General features: G+C 41.9%; 1 pseudogene; it reads left to right on the top strand.

Moving 5' to 3' along the window:
- Positions 1-25,252, top strand: part of LOC115156290 (rab3 GTPase-activating protein catalytic subunit-like) — a 90,085-nt pseudogene that overhangs the window by 51,462 nt on the left and 13,371 nt on the right.

The following is a 25,252-nucleotide window of genomic DNA, read 5'->3' as shown; positions in this document are numbered from 1 at the left end:
CACACCCACACCCTGACAACTAGACAACTCCTCACACACCCACACCCTGACAACTAGACCGACATACAGTACACACACCCTGACATTAACGCTGGCATACACACACACACACACACACACACACACACACACACACACAAAGAGAGAGACACGTGCGAACACACACAGAGAGGCACACAAACTCGCTGCCACCCAGACTGGGTGAGTGGCACAGGAGCCTATTAGTGGTCTCAGGCCTCTCGGTCAGTCAGTGTGTCAGACTGGGGGGCGTTTGATTAGATTGTCACAATCTCCCTCATCTCTCACAGTGGCACAGTGGAGGGCATGCTAATTGTGTTATCAATATCAATGAAATGCTTCGTGTTGGGTGTGCAATTGGACATTTGATTGAGGTCTTATTTAGCTGATGTACTGTAGCGATGTCTGTTTTAGTACTAAATGCACTTAAAATTATTTCCATTTTGGAAGTATCTCCAGGTGAAGCCTCCATAGTGTTGAATAATAGTGGTTGATGTTATGCCAGTAACAGTATTAGGGTTAATACGTCTTACAATTTACTAGACACTCTTATCCAGAGCGACTTGCAGTAGTGAGTGTATACATTTAGGTACTTTTTTATACTGGTACCCCGTGGGAATCGAAGGCATTGCAAGCGCCATGCTCTATCAAACTGAGCCACACGGGACCTAGAAAACTCAACACATACAGTACCAGTCAAAAATGTAAACACCTACTCATTCCAGGGTTTTTCTTTATTTTTACTATTTTCTATATTGTAGAATGAAGACATCAAAACTATAAAATGACATATGGAATCATATAGTAACCAAAAAAGTGAGAAACAAATCAAAATATATTTGAGATTCTTCAAAGTAGCCACGCTTTGCCTTGATTACAGGTTTGCACACTCTTGGCATTCTCTCAACCAGTTTCATTAGGTAGTCACCTGGAATGCATTTCAGGTGTGCCTTGTTAAAAGTTAATTTGTGGAATTTATTTCCTTAATGCATTTGAGCCAATCAGTTATGTTGTGACAAGGTAGGGGTGTTATACAGAAGATAGCCCTATTTGGTAAAATACCAAGTCCATATTATGGCAAGAACAGCTCAAATAAGCAAAGAGAAACGGCAGTCCATCATTACTTTAAGACATGAAGGGCAGTCGATGTGGAAAATTAAGAACGTTGAAAGTTTCTTCATGTGCAGTCTCAAAAACCACCAAGCGCTATGATTAAACTGTCTCTCATGAGGACCACCACAGGAAAGGAAGACCCAGAGTCACCTCTGCTGCAAAGGATAAGTTCATTAGAGGTACCAGCCTCAGAAATTGCAACCCAAATAAATGCTTCAAGTAACAGACACATCTCAACATCAAATGTTCAGAGGAGACTGCGTAAATCAGGCATTCATGGTCAAATTGCTGCAAAGAAACCACTACTAAAGGACACCAATAAGAAGAAGAGACTTGCTTGGGCCAAGAAACGCGAGCAATGGACATTAGACCGGTGGAAATCTGTCCAATGGTCTGATGAGTCCAAATTTGAGATTTTTGGTTCCAAACGCGGTGTCTTTGTGAGACGCAGAGTAGGTGAACAGATGATATCTGCATGTGTGGTTCCCACCATAAAGCATGGAGGAGGAGTGATGGTGTGGGGGTGCTTTGCTGGTGACACTTAACCAGCATGGCTACCGCAGCATTCTGCAGCGATACACCATCTGGTTTGTGCTTAGTGAGACTATAAATGCTTAGTGAGACTATAAATTCTTTTTCAACAGGACAATCACCCAAAACACACCTCTAGGCTGTGTAAAGGCTATTTGACCAAGAAGGAGAGTGATGGAGTGCTGCATCAGATGACCTGGCCTCCATAATCAGCCGACCTCAACCCAATTGAGATGGTTTGGGATGAGTTGGACTGCAGACTGAAGGAAAAGCAGCCATCAAGTTCTCAGCATATGTGGGAACTCCTTCAAGAGTGTTGGAAAAGCATTCCTCATGAAGCTTGTTGAGAGAATGCCAAGAGTGTGTAAATCTGTCATCAAGGCAAAGGGTGACTGCTCATAAAATATTTTTTGATTTGTTTAACACTTTTTTTGGTTACTACATGATTCCATATGTGTTGTTTCATAGTTTTGATGTCTTCACTATTATTCTACAATGTAGAAAATAGTAAAAATAAAGAAAACCCCTTGAATGAGTAAGTGTGTCCAAACTTTTGATTGGTACTGAAAATGCTTTTGATGATTAAAGTCAATTTCCTTCCTTTGTCATGAGGACAAATCTACAAAACAGCTCTTTACAATCCCACTATGTATGCATCTTGAATTAATTTACCCAAGTTACATTTAATAGCTCCCTTAAAGTGATAGAAACAGGCCAAAAAAAGCTGAATTAATCTCTGTTGTCACCATACCACATTTTTCTGCTGAGTAGCATTCAGCCTCACCTGCTAACTCCAAGCTGTTGGACCCAAGAGGTTTGGAAAACATCAGGTCACCATGTTTAAACGTCTCTGATGGGACTTCCGGCTCCACCCCCTTTGTTCCCAACGGTAACAAACGCTGACAAATAGTGTTTCGTCGGGGGGGCACAGTCGCAACTTTTTGTCGCATTACCCCGGTCTGTTTTTAACTGGCCCACTAAATGCTCTACTTTGGAGTATGTTCTTCTCAACCTCTTCTTCTTCTGTCCTCTCTGAGCTCCAACAACAGCTGACAAGAGAGGGAGGGAGGGAGGGAAGGTTATAAACTGGAGGAAGAAGAATGTTGTGTACTCAGGTATAGCGATTAGTTGTGTTAGAATGGCCTCTAAATTTAGTGTGAGCTGTCTCGGGGCCGGGGCCAACCGGCTCTGTATGTAATTGTGCTTAGCCAAGCATAATCTGGCATTTTAGCTTTAATTATCCCAGTCCCTGCCGGTGCAGAGCAGGGAGGATGGACCGCTGATGAATGGTGGGTAATATGACAGCCATGCAGCACATACCAGCCCCCTCCTCAACTTAGTGTGTTGCGCACACACACACGCAGACACATGTATACAAACACACACGTGTCACATGCACACACAAACACAGACACACACTTTTCCGTAGGGGGACAGCAGCAGAGGAGAAGCCTTCTGTCTGTGTCTCTGTCTGTCCTGCCCTGGGCCCCCAGGCTACTGAGGAGAGCTCCTGTCTCCGTTATTCATGCTTTAGCCTCATTGTCATCAATCCATCTACTGTTGCTTCACTGAAATGGAGCGGTCTCCTCTGTACCAAACTTATAGTGCCTTAAGAAAGTATTCACACCGCTTGACTTGTTCCACATTCTGTTGTGTTACAGCCTGATTTTAAAATTGATTAAATTGAGATTTTGTGTCACTGGCCTACACACAATTCCCCATAATGCCAAAGTGGAATTATGTTTTTAGAATTTTTTACAAACTAATACAAAATAAAAAGCTGAAATGTCTTGATTCAATAAGTATCCTAAAAAGTCACATAAGTTGCATGGGCATTACAAACACATTACTGAGTACTGCTTTCCATATTTTCAAGCATAGTGGTGGCTGCATCATGTTATGGGTATGCTTGTAATCGTTAAGGACTAAGGAGTTTTTCAGGATAAAAACCTGGTTGTCTGCTTTTTCACCAGACACAGAGATGAATTAACCTTTCAGCAGGACAATAACCTAAAACACAACTCCAAATCTACACTGTAGTTGCTTACCAAGAAGACAGTGAATGTTCCTGAGTGGCCGAGTTACAGTTTTGACTTAAATCTACTTAAGAATCTATGGCAAGACCTAGAAATTGGTTGTCTAGCAATGATCAACAACCAATTTGACAGAACTTGAAGAATTGTGAAGAATATAATGGGCAAATGTTGCACAATCCAAAGCTCTTAGAGACATACCCAGTAAGACTGACAGCTGTAATCGCTGCCAAAGGTTCTTCTACAAAGTATTGACTCTGGGGTGTGAATACTTATATAAATGAGATTTTTCTGTATTTCATTTTCAGTAAATGTGCAAACACTTCAAAAAACATGTTTTCACTTTGTCATTATGGTTATTGTGTGTAGATGGGTGAGAATAAAACAAATATTTAATCCATTTTGAATTCAAGCTGTAACCCAACAAAAATATGGAATAAGTCAAGGGGTATGAATACTTTCTGAAGGCACTGTATTGACTGTGTAGAGCTCTGAAACATAATGAAACATTGACATGCCTGCCTGTGTCTGTTTCTGTGTCAGGCAGCGAGCCCGGGCTGTACCCTGGAGGACTTTGTGCGGTGGTACTCCCCCAGGGACTACATTGAGAAAGCATTGTCTAGTAGGCTGAGAAGGTAGGCATCGATGAGCACTGAACAGAAGTAGGATGAAGTTGCTCGTCAGTATTGACTTGAGTTCAGTTTGGGGTTCCCCCCCCCCCCAAGGTTAGGATTTGTTGCCTGGCTACCCAAACTCCTTGCTCCGGCCAAATGCTATGCTATGCCCACAGATGTTAGTTTTTCTCTGCAATGAATCTGGATTTGGATCAGAGCCAGAACACACATGGGTAAAGCGGCGTTTTGATATTCGTCATTGGTTTTGATACTTTGATTGGTTAGAGATGATCCAATCGCTGATGAATTTGTTTTGTACAACACCCCTCATTTTGACATCACCACAAATGACTTCAACGATTGCAGTCTCAGGCTGAAGTATGTAGCGAACTTAGAGCAGCGGCTGAATTCACTTTGAGTTGTCAGGCAGTAGAATTTGGGTAGGATAAGTTCAGTTTGGATTCCCCCCCCCCCCCCAAGGTTAGGGTTTGGGGAGGATGAGCTGTACCTAAGGGCAGCTTCTATCCAAAGCCATTGTGCATTGTCAATCACTGACTATCATTTAAAGGTCAACTGCACTTCCTGATTGAGCCTTGTTTTTCATCAATGCTCATTAAGAAATGCTAGCGGCCATGACAGAAGGCAAACAAGGGTTGTCTCGGGGGTGTGGTTTGATGTGGGTGTTTCTTGGGTGTGTCTTTTCCATTCAATCACAACAAACAAGGACTGTAGTCAGCCAGTTCGTGTTGAAACATTATTGAATGAAAGCTGGTAGCATGCATCAAGCAGGTCATCAGGTTTGATTGATTATAAGCTAGCTAGTTAGCTAACATTAGCTAGCAGGAATCAAACTTGTCTTCAAATTTATTTATATAGCCCTTCGTACATCAGCTGATATCTCAAAGTGCTGTACAGAAACCCAGCCTAAAACCCCAAACAGCAAGCAATGCATGTGAAAGAAGCACGGTGGCTAGGAAAAACTCCCTAGGAAAAACTCCCTAGAAAGGCCAAAAACCTAGGAAGAAACCTAGAGAGGAACCAGGCTATGAGGGGTGGCCAGTCCTCTTCTGGCTGTGCCGGGTGGATATTATAACAGAACATGGTCAAGATGTTAAAATGTTCATAAATGACCAGCATGGTCAAATAATAATAATCATAGTAGTTGTCGAGGGTGCAACAAGCACGTCCGGTGAACAGGTCAGGGTTCCATAGCCGCAGGCAGAACAGTTGAAACTGGAGCAGCAGCACGGCCAGGTGGACTGGGGACAGCAAGGAGTCATCATGCCAGGTAGTCCTGAGGCATGGTCCTAGGGCTCAGGTCCTCCGAGAGAAAGAAAGAAAGAGAGAAAGAGAGAATTAGAGAGAGCATATTTAAATTCACACAGGACACCGGATAAGACAAGAGAAATACTCCAGATGTAACAGACTGATCCTAGCCCCCCGACACATAAACTACTGCAGCATAAATACTGGAGGCTGAGACAGGAGGGATCAGAAGACACTGTGGCCCCATCCGATGATACCCCCGGACAGGGCCAAACAGGCAGGATATAACCCCACCCACTTTGCCAAAGCACAGCCCCCAGACCACTCTTCAGGTGCAACGTTAGCTATACAAATCTTCTTCTCACATAACGTGTTAGGTAGAGGCTATGTATTTAACTAGTTACGTCACAGTATCATTGGCTATGCTGCTATGATACTAGACTATCAAATAATGACATGTAGCTAGCTAGCTTGCTATGAACAAAATTCTGCTACTTTACCAACAACACACCAGTCTCAGGTTTGACAGTTGACAGCCTAAGTAGAAGCTAGTCGGATTGAATCCATATCCTGGCCATCTGCCCATGATCGTTGAACAACTTTATGGAATCACATTTTCAGTAGAGTAGCTATTTCCAAAGCAAAGGCAATTACTAACCACTGTCTGGGGAAAACGTTCCAGTGGGTGAGCCCTCCCGGGGCACTGGGTCATGCAAAGCGAACTCACCCAGTCTTTTCCCAGAAAGCTCGATGCCACCACATGTTAATAGGCAAAAAGGGGCATGAATTGTTGACATAACTATAATCCAAACCCAACCTTCATGTACTCATTGTGATGCACTCAGGTTCCAAATTCCATTTTAGACAAGACTGACTTTGTAGTACATTTTTACACTAGAATAAATATTTGACTCATATTGATAGGCTGTTTTTTCAAAGGGATTAGTTGTTTTTTTAGGGGCAATAATGTTTTATATATCACTAGGTGAAAAAGGCTTCTGACTGTGACAGGTAATACTTTTCCATTTTGAGCTGCTAGACTGAGACTCAGTGAATGACAGCTCCACCTGTCCTGAAGCTCAGGGCTGCCAACTCAGAGAACTGACCCCTCCCAGGTTCACTACACACTCTGCCTGTTTGTCCCTGTTTCAGCCAATCACCACGCAGTGCTGGTAAAAGTAGGTCAGAACACAAGGTGTCCCTGCTATGAGACACACACACACAGGTGTCCCTCCCCTCCCTGCCACGGGTCCCCTCGCTGAGAGTTTAAACTGAGTTCAGGGGAACCTTGCTGGGCCTTGGAAGGTCGGTCATCATCTAGCCTATAGCACTACGTCCTTCATCCGTCTGCCGCCAGCCAGCCGGCTCTTTTGGGTAAACTCCAGGTGCACCGATTTAGTTTGGAATTAATTTTCTGATTGACATTTTTTTGCTGCTCCACTAAGTTGTCCTCTTAGGTAGGTAGACAACAGGAGCGCTTCTATAATCCACACTCCTCTGATTGCAGTCAAGATCATCACCACAAGGAAGTCACTCTGCGACATCTTAAGAACGCGGCGCTGTGCCGTTTGATCTATCCCTGTGCAACAGAGCCTGAAGGGTTGTGTGTCATTAGGGTATACCAAATCAGATTGCGCTTCTGGAATCTCATCACCGTCTCACCCAAAAATAACGAATGACCCTGCGTTGGATTAAGAGCAGTATCATTAAAATGCAGAGTTGCCTCTAACCAACACATTTGACCCTTCGCCAAGCCCCGCCTCCCTTTGTTACTGTTGCAACCTCGGACAACATTTTCCCGGGAAGCCCAATTCTCCCTTCTAACCACGGGACGAAATCCTGTGGTTTTAATATCTAATGAAATTAAACACAGACTACTTTTTGTTTTAATAAAAATGTTGTTTAATTTATTTGCACGAAAGGAAAACAATTGATAAACAGAAAAACAAATAAATACATAAATGGTGTGCAGGTGTGGCTGGAAGCACAAGGTCTTATATGAAAACCACACCATGAAAAAACGATATACAATAAAGTACAAAAATAAATAAGGTTTGTTAAAACAGATAATAAAAGCTCCTAATTATAAATGTACGACATTAGATATGGCTAAACTTCTGACTGGTGACAAGACAACGTCGTAGTTAGATTGTGTAATTTAAACGAGATTTAGGTAAAAAGTGATTGCTTATCAGGAGACGCTCTAGTATGTTATGGTGGACTTTCATGACAATTGCTTCACGGGAACCTGGTAAAATGAAGGTTAAAGTGTGGCTAGCCATTGGATGGCTCTGAATGCACTGTCAGCATGCAGCCAAAGTTACTAACCACTTTTGGAGCTAACTAGAGCTCTGAAATCGTATTCTGATGTCGACAGCAGACTAGAGTTGTATTCATAACATGACAAAATTGCAAGCTAGCTAACATTTTGAAAAGGCTAGTTATATTAACTGGTTAGCTAGCGTTAGCAATGTTGGGTGGTCAATAAGACTGAGCTAGCAAACAATGTAACAAAAGTATAGGCTCTGCATTTCAGGAATCACAGCAGCAAGTACCCCCTTTTGCACTGTTCAATTATTTAGCCCTTCAAATAATTTATTTTTTGATGAAAACTCTTCATATTTGTAATGCCTTTGATGTGTTTCAAACGTGAGCTTGTCTGAGGTGTTGGACTCGATGACAGTTGCTATCCATTCAAGAGCTGCGATTAGTTGTCCATAATTATGGGGCAGGGCTTAGCGATGGGTCAGCTGCGTTTATACGGCAGGCAGCCTCTATAAGTCAAAAGAAGCGGATGAACCAGTTACATAAAAGAGCAATGCCTATTGAAATGTCAAGTACATTGCCCTGACAACCTCTGCAATCAGAATGGCTGTAAGCGAGAGAGTGTTTGTTTTCTATATTCCTCCTCTCCCCTAGGTGCTGCACTACTTGGTAGTACAGAAGCCAGCAGACCTGACCTGCCATCTCCTGCCCTGCATCCTCCACGCTGCAATCCTCAAGGAAAAGGAGGAGGGTGGGTGACAGCTGCTGAATATCTCTCTCCCTCTTTCCCCATGTCCATCTTTCTCTCTCTTTTTCGGTCTCTCTCTCTCTCTTTCATTCTCTCCATCCTGTCCAGAGTCTGAAGAGGACATCCTATCTGCAAGAAAGGCCATCCAACAGGCCACCTCTCATGCCGGTAAGCTGCTGCGCCACCCCATCCTAGACTACAAGAAACTGGAGGTGAGTGGAAAAGATCTGTCCACCTGAAGTTGATATGCCTTTCCAATCCTGCACCCCAAACCCCTATCACCCACCCCAGTGCTCAGTGACTGTATTTGTCTCCTCCAACAGGATATGATCAGCCAGCTGATAGCGGTGGAGATGGTCATTGCCCGCTCCCGCTCTCTGAAGACTAAGTTTAGCATCGGGAAGGCAGAACCGGGCAAAGACGCAGAGGATCTGGAGAGGTACAGTAAGACACAACAGCACGCCCTGAGATAAATAATTTAATGTTAACCAGTATGGCCAGAGACCTCTGCAGAGATACAAAAATACCTGTAAAGTAAATCTATCCAACTTCTTCAAACCTATCAATTTCTATTCAGGTTAGTCCAATTGAGATATCTTTTTAGCAAGTTAGACCTATTAAAAACATGAATAGCTTAAGTGTTATTGACAGGTATGCAGACAGTGCTCTTAAGGTATTGGTAAGATAACTCCCCTGTAGTTTCTCTACAGCCCATAGAACCAGCTGACATATTTTAACCATCCCTCCATGGTACCAATCCTTCCCCTCGGTTGTGTCCTCTCATGTGTACCTTCCGTCATTCTCTCTTCATTAATATCAAAATAGGATCCAAAATAGAATCAAGTTTATTTTTCATATACACATGGTGTACCCGGTGTAATGAAATGCATACTTGCAGGTACACCTCTCAACTATGCGACAACAATAAGAATACAAGTAAGTAAAAAAAAATCAGAATAAAAATAAAACCCTTCAATGGAATAAAATAGAATAAAATGATCACAAACTATCCCACGCCTGCTCTGATTTCATCATACACCCTGCTCGGAGGGGCATGTGTAGGAATGCTAACCCTTACCGAAAAAAACAGGCTTCTGTCAGACAGTTATGGCAAATCTTTGGCCAATTTGTTGAACATTTGCGGCAATCTCATATTTTCACATAAAAATGTGTTTTGTTGTGGCATTTTTTTTGTCAAACTGCAAAATTTCTGCAAACTCATTATGAATATGCAAATTATATACGTTTTTTGTGTCACGTCCTGACCAGCAGAGGGAGTAATTGTATTATATTTGGTCAGGACGTGGCAGAAGGGTATTTGTTTCATATGGTTCGGGTTGTGTGTGTTATTTAAGGGGTGTTTGGTTTATGTAGTCTGGGGTTTGAGTAATTGTTCTAGTGTTGGTTTTCTATGGTTTTCTAGTCTGTCTATTTCTGTGTGGTTTGTGTGGCTCCCGATCAGGAACAGCTGTACATCGTTGTTCCTGATTGGGAGTCATATATTAGATGCATGTTTTCACCTGGGGATTTGTGGGTAGTTGTATTTTGCACTGCTGTTATTATTTAGCCTGTGAAACTGTCGTTCTCTGTTTTCTTGTTTTTCTCGTGTTCACAATAAATAATATGATGAACATGCAACCCGCTGCGCCTTGGTCCTCTCTCTCCTACGACAGCCATTACATTTTGCTTACTTTGTGTATTAACAACATTTCAATGTTGTATCTACAGTTGAAGTCGGAAGTTTACATACACTTAGGTTGGAGTCATTAAAACTCATTTTTCAACCACTCCACAAATTTCTTGTTAACAAACTATAGTTTTGGCAAGTTGGTTAGGACATCTACTTTGTGCATGACACAAGTAATTTTTCCAACAATTGTTTACAGACAGATTATTTCACTTATAATTCACTGTATCACAATTCCAGTGGTTCAGAAGTTTACATTCACTAAGTTGACTGTGCCATTAAACAGCTTAGAAAATTCCTGAAAATGATGTCATGGCTTTAGAAGCTTCTGATAGGCTAATTGACATAATTTGAGTCAATTGGAGGTGTATCTGTGGATGTATTTCAAGGCCAAACTTCAAACTCAGTTCATCTTTGCTTGACATCATGGGAAAATCAAAAGAAATCAGCCAAGACCTCAGAAAAAAATTGTAGACCTCCACAAGTCTGGTTCATCCTTGGGAGCAATTTCCAAACGCCTGAAGGTACCACGTTCATCTGTACAAACAATAGTACGCAAGTACAAACACCATGGGACCACACAGCGTCATACCGCTCAGGAAGGAGACGTGTTCTGTCTCCTAGAGATGAACGTATTTTGTTGCGAAAAGTGCACATCAATCCCAGAACAACAGCAAAGGACACTGTGAAGATGCTGGAGGAAACGGGTACAAAAGTATCTATATCCACAGTAAAACGAGTCCTATATCGACATAATCTGAAAGGCCGCTCAGCAAGGAAGAAGCCACTGCTCCAAAACTGCCATAAAAAATCCAGACTACGGTTTGCAACTGCACATGGGGACAAAGATCGTACTTTTTGGAGAAATTTCCTCTGGTCTGATGAAACAAAAATATAACTGTTTTGTCATAATGACCATCGTTATGTTTGGAGGAAAAAGGGGGGGAGGCTTGCAACACGAAGAACACCATCGCAACCGTGAAGCACGGGGGTGGCTGCATCATTTTGTTAAGTGTTGCAGTCATTTCAGTTTCTGTAGTAGCTGACGTGTATAGTGTTGGGTCATCCGCATACTGGCCAGTGGTTTGTCGTTAGTAAAGATTGAAAAAAGTAAGTGGCCTAGACAGCTGCCAAGGGGAATTCCTGATTCTACCTGGATTATATTGGAGAGGCTTCCATTAAAGAACACCCTCTGTGTTCTGTTAGACAGGAAACTCTTTATCCACCCTAAATAAGATCTGGTGCAACCAATTACCTTCATAAGTCACATAATTAGTTAAATAAAGTCCATCTGTGTGCAATCTGTGTCACATGATCTGTCACGTGATCTCAGTATATATACACCTGTTCTGAAAGGCCCCAGAATCTGCAACACCACTAAGCAAGGGGCACCACCAAGCAAGCGGCACCATGAAGACCAAGGAGCTCTCCAAACAGGCCAGGGACAACGTTGTGGAGAAGTACAGATCAGGGTTGGGTTATAAAAAAAATATCAGAAACTTTGAACATCCCACTGAGCCCCATTAAATCCATTATTAAAGAATGGAAATAATATGGCACGACAACAAACCTGCCAAGAGAGGGCCGCCCACCAAAACTCACAGACCAGGCAAGGAGGGCATTAATCAAAGAGGCAACAAAGAGACCAAAGATAACCCTGAAGGAGCTGCAAAGCTCCACAGCGGAGATTGGAGTATCTGTCCATAGGACCACTTTAAGCCGTACACTCCGCAGAGCTGGGCTTTACGGAAGTGTGTCCAGAAAAAAAGCCATTGATTTTAAAGACAAAAAAAAACAAACACGTTTGGTGTTCGCCAAAAGGCATGTGGAAGACTCCCCAAACATATGGAAGAAGGTACTCTGGTCAGATGAGACTAAAATGTAGCTTTTTGGCCATCAAGGAAAACGCTATGTCTGGGGCAAACCCAACACCTCTCATTACCCTGAGAACACCATCCCCACAGTGAAGCATGGTAGTGGCTGCATCATGCTGTGGGGGTGTTTTTCATTGGCAGGGACTGGGAAACTGGTCAGAATTGAAGGAATGATGGATGTACAGGGAAATTCTTGAGGGAAACCTGTTTGTCTTCCAAAGATTTGAGAATAAGACAGAGGTTCACCTTCTAGCAGGACAATGACCCTAAGCATACTGCTAAAGCAACACTCAAGTGGTTTATGGGGAAACATTTCAATGTATTGGAATGGCCTAGACCTAAATCCAATTGAGAATCTGTGGTATGACTTAAAGATTGCTGTATACCAGCGGAACCCATCCAACTTGAAGAAGCTGGAGCAGTTTTGCCTTGAAGAATGGGCAAAAATCCCAGTGGCTAGATGTGCTAAGCTTATAGAGACATACCCCAAGAGACTTGCAGCTGTAATTGCTGCAAAAGGTGCTTCTACAAAGTATTGACTTTGGGGGGGTGAATAGTTATGCACACTCAAATTTTCAGTAGTTGTCTTATTTCTTGTCTGTTTCACAATGAAAAATATTTTGCCTCTTCAAAGTGTTGTGCATGTTGTGTAAATCAAATGATTAAAAAAAAACATTTTTTTTTAAAATTCCAGGTTGTAAGGCAACAAAATTGGAAAAATGCCAAGGGGGTGAATACTTTCGTAAGCCACTATACAATTGTTTCTAAAACTTTACTAAGGGTTGGTAACAAGCTGATTGGTCGACTATTTGAGCCAGTAAAGGGTGCTTTACTATTCTTAGGTAGCGGAATGACTTTTTCTTCCCTCCAGACCTGAGGGCACACACTTTCTAGTAGGCTTAAATTGAAGATATAGCAAATAGGAGTGGCAATACCGTCCGCTACTATCCTCAGTAATTTTTCATTCAAGTTTTTTTATTTATTTTTTATTTCACTTTTATTTAACCAGGTAGGCTAGTTGAGAACAAGTTCTCATTTACAACTGCGACCTGGCCAAGATAAAGCAAAGCAGTGTGACACAGACAACAACACAGAGTTACACATGGAATAAACAAGCCAATAACACAATAAACAAGTCAATAACACAATAGAAAAAAAGAAAGTCTATATACAGTGTGTGCAAAAGGCATGAGGAGGTAGGCAAAAAATAGGCCATAGTAGCGAAGAATTACAATTTAGCAGATTAACACTGGAGTGATAAATGAGCAGATGATGATGTGCAAGTAGAGATACTGGTGTGCAAAAGTGCAGAAAAGTAAATAAAAACAATAAAAACGAGCACGCACTCTTGTGGGGCCCCGGTGTTGAGTATCAGCGAAGTAGAGATGTTGTTTCCTACCTTCACCACCTGGGGGCGGCCCGTCAGAAAGTCCAGGACCCAATTGCACAGGGTGGGGTTGAGACCCAGGGCTTCAAGCTTAATGATGAGCTTGGAGGGTACTATGGTGTTGAATGCTGAGCTGTAGTCAATGAACAGCATTCTTACATAGGTATTCCTCTTGTCCAGATGGGTTAGGGCAGTGTGATGGCGATTGCGTCGTCTGTGGACCTATTGGGGCGGTATGCAAATTGGAGTGGGTCTAGGGTGGCAGGTAAGGTGGAGGTGATATGATCCTTGACTAGTCTCTTAATGCACTTCATGATGACAGAAGTGAGTGCTATGGGGCGATAGTTTTTTAGTTCAGTTATGTTTGCCTTCTTGGGTACAGGGATGATGTTGGCCATCTTGAAGCATGTGAGGACAGCAGACTGGGCTAGGGAGAGATTGAAAATGTCCGTAAACACACCAGCCAGCTTGTCTGCGTATGCCCTGAGGACTCTGCTAGGGATACCGTCTGGGCCGGCAGGCTTGCGAGGGTTAACACATTTTAAATGTCTTTCTCACGTTGGCCACAGAGAAGGAGAGGGGGAGCCCGCAGTCCTTGGTAATGGGCCGCGTCGGTGGCACTGCATTATTCTCAAAGCAGGGCAAAGAAAGTGTTTTAGTTTGTCTGGAAGCAAGACGTCGGTGTACGTGACGTTGTCTGTGATTGCCTGTAGACCCTGCCACATACGTCTTGTGTCTGAGCCGTTGAATTGCACTTTGTTCCTATACTTTGTTCCTATACCGTCATTTTGCTTGTTTGATTGCCTTGCGGAGGGAATAACTACACTGTTTATATTCGGCCATATTGCCAGTCATCTTTCCATGGTTAAATGCAGTGGTTCGCGCTTTCAGTTTTGCGCAAATTCTGTGTCCATGGTTTCTGGTTAGGGTAGGTTTTAATAGACACAGTGGGTACAACATCTCCAATGCACTTCCTTATAAACTCACTCACCAAATAAGCATATAAATCGATTATTCTCCGAGGCTGCCCAGAACATTTCCCAGTCCGTGTGATCAAAGCAATCTTGAAGCGTGGATTCCAATTGGTAAGACCAGTGTTGAATAGGTCTTATCACGGTAACATCCTGTTTCTGCCTATCAGACGATAGTAGCAAAATGGAGTTGTGGTCGGATTTGCTGAAAGGAAGGCGGGGGAGGGCCTTGTATGCGTCGCGGAAGTTAGAGTAGCAGTGATCCAGTGTATTGCCCGCACGAGTACTACAATCAATATGCTGGTAGAATTTGGGTAGCCTTGTTCTCAAATTTGTTTGGTTAAAATCCCAATTACAATAAATGCAGCCTCAGGATATATGGTTTCCAGTTTGCATAGAGTCCAGTGAAGTTCCTTGAGGGCCGTAGTGGTATCGGCTTGAGGGGGGAAATACACGGTGGTGACAATCACCGACGATACTTCTCTTGGGAGATAATATGGTCTGCATTTGATTGTGAGGAATTTTAGGTCAGGTGAACAAAAGGACTTGAGTTCCTGTATGTTGTTATGATTACACCATGAGTCGTTAATCATGAAGCATACACCCCCACCCTTCTTCTTCCCCGAGAAATTTTTATTTCTGTCGGCGCATCCTATGAAGAATCCTGTGGCTATACCGACTTCGACAACATATCCCGAGAGATCCATGTTTCCGTGAAACAGAGAATGTTACAATCTCTGAAGTCTCTCTGGAAAGCAACCCTTGCCCTAATTACGTCTACCTTGTTGTGTAGAGACTGGATATTGGCGAGTAATATACTTGGAAGTGGTGGGTGGTGTGCACGTCTTCGAAGTCTGACCAGGAGACCGCTCCGTCTACCTCTTCTACCTCTTCTACCTCGGCCTCTGGGATTAGATCCAATGTCCTGGGTGGTGGTGCGAACAAAGAATCCACTTCAAGAAAGCTGTATTCCTGGTCGTAATGTTGGTAAATTGACGTCGCTCTGATATCCAATAGTTCTTCCCGGCTAATCCTTCTCAACCATACAATTTTAAATTCCTCATCAATCCAAAGGGATTTAACTGTTTTTACAGTCATTTATTAATGGGTGCATGCTTATTAGTAACTGGGATACGCAATTTCATAAATGTGTCAAGTGCAACGTCTGTTTGCTCCTCATTACATACCACAGACCAACAAATATTCATTACATCAACAACATAGGAATCACTACAAAACTTCTCGTATGACCTCTTATACACTATATTAGGCCCAGCCTTTGGATCTTTGGTTTTCCTAGATATGGCTACTATATTGTGATCACTACATCCAATGGATCTGGATACTGCTTTCAAGCACATTTCTGCAGCATTAGTAAAGCGGTGATCAATACATGTTGTGAATTTCATTCCTGTGCTGTTTGTAACTACCCTGGTACAGTCGTTCCTCCTTTACACCCTGTGGGCTGCTGCAGCATTCCGAAAACATTGCGGTGTACAACGTGACAGTCGGAGTAGGCTACAGCATAAGAGGATTGGAGGATTCTAAATTAATATCTAAGGGGCATAACATTTCCACACCCTAATTGTAGTGTAACCAATACTCATTTCGCCTATGGTAGGCCTACAGTATATCTATTCTTTTCAATGACGTGACTCTCCGACAATAATTACATTTAGAGGATTGGAGGATTCTATATTATTATCTAAGGGGCATTTCCGTTAGGATCCGTGAGAATATCTAAGGGGCTTTGATATATATATATATATATATATATATATATATATCATTCTAAATTAATTGTTAATAATAATGTAACGATGTACGCTGAGAGTCAGGAAGCAAGTTCAGGGAGTAAATACATTTAATAAATAAATGGTGACAGGTGTGCGCCTTAAATGAGCAGCCTGGTGACCTAGAGGCCGGAGAGGGAGGACACGTGACAAATAATAATAATAATCGCTTTGTTTAAAAAGTAACGATATTTTGGAGATTTCGTTTTCATTTAACGTAGAGTGAGTGAGAAAAAGGCAATTCTTGAACAATGGGGTGAGACATTCTCACTAATTTGAAAAGTAAAGCCAGTTTGATATTAGAATTATTTATTTCTATTTTTAGAGGGAGAAAAACCAAATACCTACAGTCATCTCATGGGTCTCCCAGTTGAGGCTGGCACGGGTATTGAACCAGCATCTGTAGCAACACAGCCTGCACTGCTATGCAGTGACTTAGACTGTTGCACCACTCAGGCGCTGTACAACGTGACCAGTCGGGAGTGGCCTACAGTACTACAGTAAGAGCAAAATAAAATAATAAAAATCTTAGTGTAACAACAGTTTTAGTAAGTAATACTGAAGTTGTGCACAATTATCAGTTTCTATTTATGTTTATGTCGCCCATTCATCAGTCAGTTAGAGACACAGTAGGACCCAAAAGCATATTCAGTACTCTAACTCCGCGGTGTAAGCTCGCAACTTTTAAAGGAGGAAACACTGTAGGTTGACTGATAAGCTGAACCAGGTTGCAGGCACTGGTTACAGTTTGAAGCTTTTTCTTGAGTGGGCAGCTTGATGAAAGCCAATTAATATTTAAATCGCCCAGAAAATATACCTCTCTCTTGGTATCACATACATTGTCAAGCATTTCACACATGTTATCCAGATACTGACTGTTAGCACTTGGTGATCTATAGCAGCTTCCCACAAGAGTGGGCTTTAGTTGAGGCAGATGAACCTGTAGCCATATTACTGCAACAGTATTTAACATGAGATCCTCTCTAATCTTTACAGGAATGTGGTTCTGAATATAAACAGCAACACCTCCACCACTGGCATTTCTGTAAATGTTATGACTTTGTATTGCTACTGCTGTATCATCAAAGGTATTGTCTAAGTGAGTTTCAGAGATAGTCAGAATATGAATGTCATCTGTTACTAGCAAGTTATTAATTTAATGAACCTTGTTTGTTAAGCTACATATGTTAACGTGGGCTATTTTGAGCATTTTTCTGGGATGCTTGCTTGTTTTCATTGCTTTACTGGGAAGCTTAGCAGAAGTAGATAGTCTCATGCTATTTATGTTAGTTCAGGGTGAGCTGCACACAGTGGACTTCCTACTAGGGGACATTGCCTCAGTGCTAACAGCATAAATCTGGTTCATAGACACATGATTGCTGCATACAGTAGCTGTAGGATCAGCAGAGGCATTCAGTGCAGTTAGCGGGACATACATTAGGTTACATACATTGTGTCTACCAATGCCCTGGTATAATGTACGTTTGCTAAATATTTTGATGACTCAGCGACACAATGGTAGGGATTAATTGAGCTGGGCTTGGGTCATTGATAAGTCATTGTCTCAATGTAGCCTAATGCTGTGAAAGGATCCAGGAACCCAAAGTATTTGGGTAGATCCCATCCTCTTTATAAAACGTGTTTTGGTTCCAAAAGGTATTGAAATTGTCAACAAAAGTTGAGCTGCAATAATCACGTAGTAGGTTGTGATGAGAGAGAATCCTGCTAAAGCGTTCAATGCCAAGATTCAGAGAGGGCACAGGGCCAGATATGATGGGTATTTCATTAGTGTCTAGCAGAGAGTCAATCAGTTCTTTGAAATCCAGTTTCAACTGTTCAGAGCTGCCCTTCATAATGTCATTTAAACCCACATGGACTACGATTTCTTACCATGGAGCTGCACAAAATCACGGCTGGCGAGAAGGACGAGGAAATCCGCTTCAAAGGATGGTGCAGGCCTCCGATATGGAGAAGCCCTGCTCGATCCAAAGCAGGGACGGGAGGTTGCCGACGTCGAATTCGAAATCGTAGGGGAAGGAGTTGGCACAACAACCGCAGACACGGGTACTCCCAGCGACGAAGGTGCAGGAAAATCAGTCTCCAGGTCTGCGAAACTATTCGTTGTTTGTATCCACTCTGGGTCTCTCGTCAGGATTGTAGGCTGCTTTGCGGCAGGCTGCTGTCTTCGGCTTCCACGGCTTGTGACATGCGACCATCGTTGATTGCCATACTGAAAACAGTTACTGAAAACATTTTATATTTTGGTATTTTAAAAGGTAGACTCAGTGGCTAATAGTCGGATTTGGCTTTGGAAAAACGGGGTCAGCTGTTACAAAGTTGCATTGATGTTGCTATGCTTCACACTGAAACTGGCATTCTGTATATTTTGCAGCAAGGAAACAATGTTTCTGACTTTTGTATAAATGCTATTTAAACAAATGATTTTTAGCTAGAATAAACTCAGATTTAGGCCTACTAAATCTACCGTTAAAGTGTGGCCAATTTTTCCTAGAGAGCCACAGTAAACAGTATTTTTCTCCAGGCAAGCCTCAACACAATTGATTCAAACTAATCAACTAATTATGATATTCAATCTAGACTGGGGACTTCATCATTGTGGACCCCAGGAAGAGTAGCTTCTGCAAAAGCTAATGGGGATCCAAATAAACAAATGAATAAACAAATCATTAAGAGCTAGTTGTCTCTTCTTCCTGACTCCGGTGTATAAGGCTTTGGTGGAAGACGAGCAACATAAAATGTAGTTATGCCTAGGGCTATGGCGGTGACCGTATTACTGCCACACCGGCGGTCGTGAGTCATGAAGGCAGTCAAATTCTACGTGACCGTTTAGTCACGGTAATTAGGCTTCTCCACGTTTTGCTGCTGCTGGTCATTAGTAGCCTACCAAACTTGCTAACTGCCTGGTACTCAGCACTCTATTGTCCCTCTAATCACTCTGACATCAATGCAAATATCTTCTAAAATATAATGAAACACTTCATGAGAGCCCATGAGCTCATGTTGCGCAACATTTCTATTGGCTATGCAATTTCGTGAGAAAACGGTAATGGCCTCTACTGAAATGAGGAGGGGTCCATTAGCTTTCTATAGGCTAGGCCTACTATATTTATTTCTCAACTTTTCCTAATATTAACCACATTGCTTATATTTACAACAAGAGTATAGCCTATCTGGCTGGCATGAAAATGAACCACGCGAAAAACATCCTCCTTTTGCTATTTAAGTGCATAGATGACATGTATTTTTTCCCGCTGACCCTGTTTTGATACAGGTGCATGATAATGGTCCATTCTAAATCAAAACATATGTCACACATATATTTTTTAGTATATGTAAAGACAAGATTAAATCAAGAACAGTCTGATGGGTGACGATATTAGCCTGTCACTTGTGAATTATATATTATCACTTGTGAATGATAAGCATAAGAAACAATGCCTTTTTTTTGCAACTTTTTCTAATCATAGTCGCACACCTCATGTAGCCTAGCTCATACGCCTATGTGTTTTGATAAGGTTTGTATCGCAACTAAAATGGCCAAATAACTTCTTAAAATTAAGCACATTAATCTGCTTTACAAGGGGTGTAGAACTTAACTGGCATACATAAGCAGCACGAGTTTCAAGTTTGGGGAAGATAATTTTAATCTTAAAAATGCACCTTTTTATAATAAAAGCATTACATGCATAATTGCATTTACGGTCACTTTTGATAATGGTGTTTTCCGCTAATGGAACATTCACACTTATAGCCTACTACCATGTATGCATTGCTGCGCTTATAATGTGAAGAAATGACCTAATCGTTTATCAACATTTTAAGCTAAACATTCTGATCTGTTGCATCAACCACATTGCGTAAAAAAGTTATTTTAATGCTAGTAATTGTATTAATTTGGGATCTATTGCATCCCACAACTGTCCCAGACTATGTTTGGAGTATTTATTTCTCACGCAGAATAGAATAGGTAAACCTTTGTACGATGGGGATAGTAGATTGACATAGGCTAGTGCTTTTGCTGTTCGTTAGGCCTACTCATCTTGTTGGCTGACGAAAAGTAAAGTTCTTCAAATATCTTCAATATGCACCTCGGAATTGGATAAAGACACGCACAGTTGCATCCCCGATGTGTCTGTTTTCACTTGTAGCCTGTGAGAAACACCCGATCATATGTTGGAGAGCGATGTGAATGAGCATTGATTCGGAGCGCTCAGCACTCTGGGAGAAGGGCACAATGTCCACTGGCCGCAAAAGGCATGGATTTGTTTAGGGTGCATTACGGCCACACAAAGGGGATGCCGCCGTGAAATTCTAGGCATTAAATTGTGAATGAGTGACTGATGTAGTGTGTACTGCCTGCACAAAAAAACAAAGCAGAGGTCATGCCTTTTCAAGCAACTTTTTTCTCATCATCATTAGAGTTGCATCATGCAGCCTTACAAAGTATTAAAAATCTAAACATATAGCCCAACGTTAGTGGAACAACTAAACTTACATTAATAACTCTAAATTAATTATACCAATTTCTTTGTTAACCACTCAACACAGAATAGCCGTATGTGCGCAATCTCTCATCGTTTGGAGAAAATATCCTTTCTATTTTATTCAGCTTTGTTCAATTGTATTCTTCATACTATAAAATAATGCCACGGAATTCTAAGCAAATCTTGTCTGCTAAGTTAACTAATGTAGCCCACAGCCATTTGGCATAGCCAGATCAGGACCTAACATAAGGACAACTCAAAGTAAGCTATTCTGTTCTTCTGAAATAGACTACATTTTCTTCATATCGTGCTTCTTTAGACCTGTCTAAAATAAATAATAGATTTATTGTGAAGGTGTAGGCTATATTACATGGATTTGTTAGGCCTTATAAAATGTAGATGTTCCAAAGGTCTGCATCAGTGGATGTGTGGAAACCAGGAGATGCTAAATGTGTTTGTCAAGCAAATAACTGTCGGTTATTAATTAACAATCACCGGCTGACTGAATTTCATGACCGCCACAGCCCTAGTTATGCCTAATATTTATGAGAATAATACAGTTGAAGTCGGAAGTTTGCATACACCTTAGCCAAATACATTTACACTCAGTTTTTCACAATTCCTGACATTTAATCCTAGTAAAAATTCCCTGTCTTAGATCAGTTAGGATCACAGCTTTATTTTAAGAATGTGAAATGTCAGAATAATAGTAGAGAGAATTATTTATTTCAGCTTTTATTTCTTTCTTCCTGCCTGGTATGGCAACTGCTCGGCCTCCGACCGCAAGGCACTACAGAGGGTAGTGCGTATGGCCCAGTACATCACTGGGGCCAAGCTTCCTGCCATCCAGGACCTATTTGCCAGGTGGTGTCAGAGGAAGGCCATAAAAATTGTCAGACTCCAGCCACCCTAGTCATAGACTGTTCTCTCTGCTACCGCACAACAAGCGGTACTGGAACGCCAAGTCTAGGTCCAATAGGCTTCTAAACAACTTCTATCCCCAAGCCATAAGACTGCTGAACATCTAATCAAATGGCTACCCAGAGTATTTGCATTGCCCCCCCCACTCCTTTACGCTGCTGCTACTCTCTGTTATTATCTATGATAAGTCACTTTAATACCTCTACCCACATGTATATATTATTACCTCAATTACCTCGACTAATCGGTGGCCCCGCACATTGACTCTGTACAGGTACCCCCCTGTATATAGCCTCGCTATTGTTATTTTTCTGCTGCTCTTTAATTATTTGTTATTTTTTTAGGTATTTTTCTTAAAACAGGTTAAGGGCTTGAAGTAAGCATTTCACTGTAAGGTCTGCACCTGTTGTATTCGGCGCATGTGACAAATACAATTAGATTTGATCATTAGTTAGCTAGCTAGCTATCACATCAATTGTGAAAAATATCATAGCTAACGATAGCTAAGCACTAGCTGCTAGCTAGCTAACCAGTTAGTGGTGCTGACAGAAACTGCTATAGCAACAAAATGTGTTTCACTCTATCCCAGGGGCGGAAATCCCGGGGGGGACGGGGGGGACACGACCCCCCCCCCCATCCTGGGAAAAATATGATTTGTCCCCCCCAATATATCACTGAAACATAACTATGTAATTTAAATAATATTAATAATACGGAATGAAAGCAATTGTGCTGATTATAGACACTTAATAGCGCGTTTTTAAGTTTCAAAAGATTGCAACCCCCCCACCCTTTGCCTCACAATGGTTTGATCCACTGCCAGTTCCTTAGCTTGCTAGGTAACAGAGAGGTGGTATCTACTGTCTGAAAGGCACTCAATGAACGTAACTGACGTGAGGTTAATCCAGTCAATCGCGCACACACACTAGCTGAATATGCAGAGCTAGCACGCAAATATTAACTATTAAGCTAGCTAGTACCTATTCCATTTATGTGGCGTCGTCAAAGATGGAATCAGCATGCAGATGATGTAAGTTAGTGCTTCAAAGTCCCTGTGATAAGGTTAGCGATAAACTGAAATCCAAACTGAACAGAACTACACTCTCTTCTACCATTGTCTTAAATATATTTAATGGTCTCGTTGCAAAAGCTAAATTGTCGCAAGTGAACTTTTATTAATTTATTTTATTTCACCTTTATTTAACCCGGGTAGCAAAGATTATAGCAAACACCACTGAAACTGAATTGGTGCTCGCTAGCTTTGCAAATTCAGCTATTGTTGGAAGCCAGCCAATATGAAACAAACTATTAAAATTACATAAGGTTGCAGCATATGTTGTGTAAATGGTGAACTCATACAGCTGTCAACTCTTGTCATTTTAATCCGTTTCACATTTGCTAGCTACCTTTTAGATCGAAGCCCAAATAGAATGATTGAAGATGATAGAAGCCCATCTCCTACTGTAAATAACCTACACACTGTGTGTGTAGCCAGCCAGCCAGCCAGGTAGAAAAATGTCAGAAAAATAAAAGACGGACATCGGAGTATTTTTCAATACACCAAAACGCATAGTAAGAACCCTAGTAGCCTAATATCTCAAAGACTAGTTGATAAAATGTTCATAAGAAAGAAATTAAATTCTAATGGAAATGTTTCACAATGATGTCATTAGGCAGAGCAGGCAACAGATGGCACACAGACAGCAGAGTTGGGGACAGATATGCAGGGACAGACTGGCAGAGACAGGGAGTCTCAGGTAAGTTTGTTGAGTCTTTGTTTGGCAACATTATGAAAGGTTCTCAATTTTTTTGACTTGTAAAATAGGAGCATAATTGGAAAATGCCATGGATACCCCCACTCTCAACTTAAACTGGTGACTGAACTAAGATTTGTTAAAGGCAATGGTATTGCTGTTGTGATTAGTTGTGTAGTTTTGGGTACCGGTAGTTAGGAGTACGGCAAACACCTTATTTCTTTGGTTCCTCAATATACATTTACCATATTACAATGTAGGCTATGTGTTACAGCACTACTTTTGGTGTCCCCCTCAGGAATTGCTCTTGAGAAAATGTCATGTAATTGTCCCCTCCAAAGTTAATATCAGATTTTCGCCAATGCTCTATCCCATAAAAAATGACATTGCTAACCACCATCCATTAGCTAACGTGATTTTAAAGTGTATTATGAAGTGTAATTAATAAGTTAGACCCTCGTTAGGTAGTTAGCGAGCTAGATCGCTTTGTTTGCATTTGCAACTGATTTTTCTTCTTCCCCTGACTGGTCGTCAACAGTTACTGGTGTTGGAACACGTGTTCACCAGAAACAGCTTCTCGTAAACTGTTTGCCACTAGTGGGAATAGATATTGTTGCCACAGGTTTGCCACATTTTTTTTTTTTTAATATTAACTTACGAACTGTTTGCCACCAGTGGCAATAAATATTATTGTTGCCAAAGGTTGCCGCAGATTCTAATGGAAAAAATGTGCAAACTTCTGGCAACATTTTGTGGCACACTATTTAGTTTGCAGCAAATTTGCCACAAACTTGCGTGAAGTTTGCCACAACATATCATTTTTTGTAAGGTAATAAAGGTAAGGCAAACGCACACGTGTGTGCGAACACTGGGAAGAGACGTGTTTTGAATGGACCACGTGTGTTTGTGAGTGATTTGAGGGAGTCAGTGTGTGTAGGTGTGTAAAGGTTTTAGCATACAGTGTTATAGGCTCAGGTGCATGAAGACAGAGATAGACAGACGGGGGGTTATATCAGGGAGAACCCCAGTCTTCATTAGTTCTAGGGGCCTCTGAGGATCTGGGCAGCCAGGCTAGAGAGCCAGTCAGGCAGGAGAGCCATTCAGCCAGCCTCATTAAGAGGACACCCAGGGCTGGCCTGAAGCACCATGCAGCCACCAGCCACTAACTGTCCTTTCTCTGTCTAACAACCAACAGCTTGTCCTGTCTTGTATCTGAGATGCTGTGACAGGGGAGAGGGCTGTTGTCTTCACTCTTCACATTTTGTGTACTGTACTGTGCAGTAGAGGTCTTCAAAGATGAGCGTTATATTAAAGGAGTAACTCTGGTAGGCCTTAAACATTCTTCGTCACCTCAAGTTCAACTGTTGGAGTCAGTGTGCGCTGCCTTCATAGGCCTGCAGTAGGCTTAGCTAATCCTAATAATAGCCATACCACACCAAAAGTTCCTTACCTTTATTAGGGTAACATCAAAAGTAAGTCAAGTCCTTGTTTATAGGGATAATACGAACAGGTTATTTCGGCATGAAATTAATATTTGTGGGAACTCCAGAGTGGCGCGGCGGTCAAAGGCACTGCTTGAGGTGTCACTACAGCCCCGGGTTCAATCCCAGGCTGTGTCACAGCCGGCTGTGACTGGGAGACCCATGATGCGACGCACAATTGGCCCAGCGTCGTCCGGGTTAGGGGAGGGTTTGGCCGGCTGGGATTTCCTTGTCCCATCGCTCTCTAGCGACTTCTTGTGTTGTGCCGGGTGCAGTGCACGCTGACTTCGG

The sequence above is a fragment of the Salmo trutta genome, chromosome 20 (genome assembly GCF_901001165.1).
Source record: "Salmo trutta chromosome 20, fSalTru1.1, whole genome shotgun sequence".
NCBI lineage: Eukaryota > Metazoa > Chordata > Actinopteri > Salmoniformes > Salmonidae > Salmo > Salmo trutta.
The sequence above is the reverse complement of the archived record's forward strand: the minus strand, read 5'-3'. Positions and strand labels throughout refer to the sequence as shown.